This window comes from Copadichromis virginalis, linkage group LG9, assembly GCF_057382275.1.
Source record: "Copadichromis virginalis isolate Kocher_CV1m ecotype Utaka linkage group LG9, C_Virginalis_male_GT1.1, whole genome shotgun sequence".
In the NCBI taxonomy this organism is placed as follows: Eukaryota; Metazoa; Chordata; class Actinopteri; order Cichliformes; family Cichlidae; genus Copadichromis; species Copadichromis virginalis.
The window spans coordinates 7,790,234-7,796,339 of record NC_140626.1 but is presented as its reverse complement, the minus strand read 5'-3'; the positions used below and the strand labels follow the sequence as shown (position 1 = coordinate 7,796,339).

The following is a 6,106-nucleotide window of genomic DNA, read 5'->3' as shown; positions in this document are numbered from 1 at the left end:
TTGCACATGGTGGCATGCAGAGTGGAAAGTCACCTAAAATCACAAAAGAAGGCTTTAAAGAGCTTTTGTGTTTTTGCTTTATTTGTGTCTGTGAATCTCACCCAGAGAAATACTCTGGAAACAGAGTTTGTTTTCCTGTATCTGTATGTTTTGGCTGTTTTTTCCTGCATTTCTCAAAGTGAAAGGGCATTGGAGTTCTGTTTGTAGGGTTGCTGTTCCCCCGGGTGTAAAGCCGTAGAGGCCATACCAGGATTGCTTCATCTGAAAACAAGCAGCCGTTCTTTGGTAAGCCCATGAAATCTAGGTTGTTTTGGTTCACTGTGTCTGTTTGCCTTCTCTTAGTCCTAATATTCCAACTCATCACACAGAGAGGGAACCTGGCATGTGTATTCTCTTGGGCTATAAGACTATTCTGGAATTTGATTTCATTTTCATGAAATGCAGATGTATAACTCACTTTGTAAATCTTTCTGAGTGTGCGATGAAAGCAGGTACGTGTGCACATTTTTAGCATGTTCAAGTGATATTTACAAGTTAATCAAACAGTCTTCAAGAAATGGCACAGACGTTGATACCTGCCTACAGCCTCATGAATCATACAGCCTGTGTTTGGGTTTCTGTTAGGACAGTGTACGGAGAGGTTTTCACCCACTGCAAACATGGTCCCATGTGCATCACTGAACATGGATGACAAATGCAATCGTGGAATACTAGTTGGTTGATAAGTCTACTGGAATAAGGATTGGAGTGACAGTAGAGTTCACGAGGAATGGGATAAGTGTGAAAACAATCAAAGATAAAAAATACAGCATGAAAAGTACAGACAGTGGACCTTTTCCATTGTTTTTAACACTCAGTTTCACTTCAGCTCATTCTATGTTATGACTTCACACTTCTGACGGACCAACAACAGCATCAACAAGAGTAGTCCACAGACCGGTTGTAGCACATGTTTTTGATACTACCCCCATCTGGCAACAAACACTCTCTGCAGGTAGGCAATTATCAATCAGAGTTATTATAGTCAGAGTCAAAAGAGCAAACCAATTCATGCGAAAGCAAATAAAGTCAGAGAGGTTTGCTGTCCTCTGAAGGACACAACAACATGCAAAATTTGTTGCCAGTGTAAGTTCAAGTGATCATTTCAGTGAAGTAAAAGTCTCTTTGTGGAAAAACATCACATAAGCAGCTGCGGAAATTTCAGTTGCTCTAAATGATGCCGTTCCATCAGGGCCATGCAGTAAATGTGCCCGCTGGCTTGTTCGTGGTAGCACAGACAGAGCTTTGTCGGCTTGACAGAGGAGCCCTGGCTCTGCTAAGAGTCCATATTTGTATGTGATGATGGAGCAACACAGACTTGAAAGAATAAAAACTGCTTCTTTTGTTATTTGATTTCCATCAGATGCTTGAATAATTCAGTTTTGGAAGGATTTGTTTGCTGTGACTGTTCGCATGAAAGAAGAAGAAAATATCATTTCTGAATTATTGTCCTAAATAACTTGTGCAAGTTCAGGTTGGTGGCACATCCACACACAGCAGCTCTAGACTCTAAAGATCGATGCTTTGTTTGCACCCAAAGTTCGGTTGGCTGCACGCACCAGTGCTGACAAGCTTAGTTGACCCTAACACAGTCACTCAAATATGTGTGCTGCAGGTTATCCACACTGTGCAGAGACATAAATGTGTACAGTTAAGACTGGGTTTGCACACTGTACTGCCTTTCCATCACATGAGTTTTCACTTGCTGCTTCTGCACTCGACACAAAGACCTCATTGTGACCAGCGGGATTCCACTGCTATAGTCCTAGGTGAGATTATACAAACACACTTATATGTGTGCTCTACATCAGCTCTAAAACGATCTTACACCAACATATAAATACTTGCATTATAGATTTTTGTAATGTCTAAATGCACAGAGCCACACAAAGAGGGTGCATGCTGTTCATTAGAAATACTGCAGGTTGGATTCACATTGCCTCTGCAAGAATCAAAGCCAATATTGCCATCTTGTGGAGAAAGCCCCATACAACACATTAAAATAGTTTAGAGATACCAAGTACATATGCTGTCATTTTTAAACAATAAATGTTTAAAATCTAGTTTGGCTTTACAGTTGAAAATAAAGTAATTTAGATTGTTCTTCTAAAAAAAGAGTTTAATTTCATACCCACAGTTGGTTCATCAAAACATTTCGCGGTAGCCTGTGTTAAATAAAAACACTGCCACATGTTTTATCTGGTCATTGTGCTTATTAGAAACTGTATATATTGAAAGCTGGCTTTTAAACAAGCATGAAATGATTACATTAAAAAAAAACATCTCTTTAGTCCCAAACTGAAGGCGACAATCCGACACATTCAGACGTAGTAGTAGATGGAATTATTGAAATTATTATTTTATTGATAAGTACTCTATGTCTAATTTGGTTGTATTACAACTTTCTATGTTGTAAGTTATATTGGTTGCGCAGCCGTTAAGTATCAAATCTGTACCAACACTCTCCACATTATATCAAACAGTTGCATGTTTAGAAATGGAGCTGTTAGACAGAAAAACATCTACTGGTTTTCCAATATATTAGTAATTGTCTTTAATCATACTTTAGACCAACCTGTTTTACTTCTCCTTTCATTTGTGCTGTGGCTTGGGGAAATTGTTTCTTGATAAATTATAAATTCACTTTCACAATATTGTGAATTATAGCAACATCATCTTCTGTACAGTAAGTTCAGATTGTTATGATGATGATACCCAGCTCTACCTGTCTACCAAACTTACAACCATTAGTAAGGAAATTACAGGAAATCAATTTTCAATTGTCGCGCAATCTTCTCAAATTACACCGTCTGAGCCGAGTTGCCGAAAGCGGCAGGTCGAGGGGATGTAGCTCAGTGGTAGAGCGCATGCTTTGCATGTATGAGGCCCCGGGTTCAATCCCCGGCATCTCCATTTTCTTTGCCTGCAGTCCAGCGCACTGCTGCTCGAACTCCGAGCTTTCCTAAATGACACAAAAGATGGGTAGGGGAGAATATACGTCATGACACTAATCCCCTTAACAGCGTGACGCTGGTTGTCCTCCGTGTTGAAAGAGCAATGTCTCATTGGAGAAACCAAACAGCCACTTCATAAACGCAAGGCACGACATAGAAGAGCCACCTCAACAGGACAAGACTCAGCTGTACATCTGTATCTGAAGACCAAAGGTCGCTCTTTTGTGAATGCCAGTGTCTACGATTTGGACAGAGAAGACAGATGGTTTGAAAAAGGAGGGAAAGAAGCCACCTATGTCCACTGTGAACGACCATCTTTGAACAGAGGCGGTGGCTTTCCACACCAAGTGTCTGCCACCAATAATCCAGTTTTGAGATCCCTTCCCAGGCGCCTGAACGCCCATTCAAATCTTTGGTCATTTGACCTCAGTCATATGACAGAGCTAGGCAAGGTCTTCACCCGAAACCACTGTTGATAATGACCCACACCCGTCCACGGTTTCTCGGATGAGTGTTGAAACGTCTTCAAGAAACTTAAAGATGTCCCGACGCTTTTGTTTCCAGGCTCATTAAACAATGTGCTTAAGTCGGACTACAAAATGCGCATCTTAAACTCACCACTATGTGTTCTAACCCTGTTGAAACCCTGTTTTATGAAGGCAATTTAAACGAGAACAGCATGTGAAAAATACCATTTCATTACAAAGGTTTGAATTCTTAAGCAAAAGGAACATTTAGCGCCACATTTATGATCAGATTCATTTCTGCAGCATCGCAAAGACTTCTTTTGACGTTAAAAAGCTGCTAGACTTCCTGAAAAGACTCAGAGTAAGTTCTGTGTCTGAAAGGCGTGGGGTGTTTAGGATTGTTGTAATTGCAATAAATAAATTCATTACTTGTTCCAGCATGTTACCTCCCTAAATCAACTGAACTATAGAGAACGGTAAACACACTTTGATCAGTTAATATAGATCATCAACTCTATGTTCTCCATACAACAGCGATTCACTTCGGAGCTCAGAGGTGTTTCGGTCAGTTAGTGTTTGATTTTCAGGACATTCTGTGCGATGGTGGTATAGTGGTTAGCATAGCTGCCTTCCAAGCAGTTGACCCGGGTTCGATTCCCGGCCATCGCAGCGCTGGATCTTTTGTGTCTATCCTTGGCGCAATGTGTTTTGTTTTGTTTTGTTTTGTTTTGTTTTGTTTTGTTTTGTTTTGTTTTGTTTTGTTTTGTTTTGTTTTGTTTTGTTTTGTTTTGTTTTGTTTTGTTTTGTTTTGTGGGGGTGCCTTACTCTAATCTCATCACTGAATCAGTGTTACTGCAGTTAACTAAAACCAAAGTGATAACTAAAAGTAAATGTGAAAAACCGTTACCGTTTTTGAATGTTTTTATGCAGACTTTGAACGTCTACAAGCCTGTGAGTCTGTGTCTTGCCTCTGACATTATGCCCTCCATTCAAGAATAATTAATAAAGACAAAAATTGAAACTAAACTAAAACTAAACATCTACAAAAAATAGAAATTTTAGAAAATAGAAAACAGACTAAAAACTAAACTGAATTCAAATCAAAAAGTTAAAAGGAAATAAATATAAAAGCTAAGAAGAAAATACAAAACACCCTCTGAATTGTTTTGAAACAATTTAGCTGCTGTCTGTGTTAATCTGTTGGAAAATGTGTGGTTAACCTTCAGTATGAAAATGTATTTATTGATAAATGTCCTGACTTCCAAATAGAGTGAAAGTAGGAGCAAAAATTTTAATGCCAAAAAGTATGCATGATATGATGAGCATCAAGGTGAGGACATCCTGAGCACACTTAACCTCGTATTCCTGACAGCATAGTGCAGTCATAAAACCATGTGTCCAGCAGATGGTCCTCTTACTCTGTTCTGTCTCTGTCTGACTGTCTCGGGTTGCATAGGAAATTTTGTACATATCAATCACTTTGGTTTCAGATTGCCTAATATTTAGTAAGAACATCAGTTTGACAAAATCAAAGAGGATGCTGAACATAAAACCCTGCTAACCCTGCATGCAGTTAAAAAACAAACCATATTGCAGTAAATAACACACAAGTACCATCTATTTTTCTTTTAATGTAGCCATGCTTTCATATTGTTTATACCAAATTCTGCAATTCTCCAATCGTGTGTTGTGCAAATTTGGTGAAGCCCGTGTGAAATGTAGCTACAGTTTCCCGTTCTTAGGTAACAGGCGTGACATCCAGTGGGGTCTTCTTCTGTCGACATTGTTTGAGGTTCTCAGAGATGCTCTTCTACGCTAACTGTACGGGCAGATCATTTGCATTTCTGTTGCCTTTCACTCAAAGCAGTCTGGCTGTTTGCCTGTGACCTCTGTCATTAACAAGGCAATGCTACATTCAAAGCCACTTAAATCGCCTTTACTGCTGCCATCTGATTAGCTGACTAGATATTTGCATTTAAGCAGCTGAACAGGTTAATATATATTTGAGGTTTTTCTTTAAATAAAAAAATATAATCATCCACTAAAAGCTTTTTGTGTTGACTGTCACATGTATCTATCCATCCATTCACTTCCGCTTATCCTTTCCAGGGTCGCTGGAGCCTATCCCAGCTGTCATAGGGCGAGAGGTGGGGTACACTCTGGATAGGTCGCCAGTCACACACAAAGACACAGACAACCATTCGTACTCACATTCACTCACAGATTCACACCTATGGGCAATTTAGATTAATCAATTAACCCATCCCCACTAACTGCATGTCTTTGGACTGTGGGAGGAAGCCAGAGTACCCGGGGAGAACATGCAAACTCCACACAGAAAGACCCCGGCCTGATGGTGGAATAGAATTCAGGACCTTCTTGCGGTGCGGCAACAGTGCTAACCACCGTGCCACCGTATTTATTTTAACCGTATATATTTTAGTTATAAAAGCCTAAAGCACATTTAAACAGCAGAATTTGAGCGCTTTAGAGTGCTTTAGAGACAGGCACATTTACATACCAGGTCTCCAAAGATTTCATTTTTAAATCCATAAAAAGCTGAAAGCTGTGTTTTGTGTTGAACTAATAATTATGGAAAGTAAAAGTCACAGTGATTTAAAACATGTTCAGAATTAGCAAATTGAT

At 39.5% G+C, this 6,106-nt stretch overlaps 2 non-coding genes across 2 annotated transcripts; both read left to right on the top strand.

The window, feature by feature from the left end:
• The first annotated feature begins 2,880 nt into the window (after positions 1-2,880).
• trnaa-ugc (transfer RNA alanine (anticodon UGC)) lies at positions 2,881-2,952 on the top strand. The gene has a single exon. It is a non-coding gene; the product is annotated as a tRNA-Ala (tRNA).
• Positions 2,953-4,057: 1,105 nt separating this feature from the next.
• On the top strand, positions 4,058-4,129 carry trnag-ucc (transfer RNA glycine (anticodon UCC)). Its single transcript has one exon. It is a non-coding gene; the product is annotated as a tRNA-Gly (tRNA).
• Positions 4,130-6,106: the final 1,977 nt, after the last annotated feature.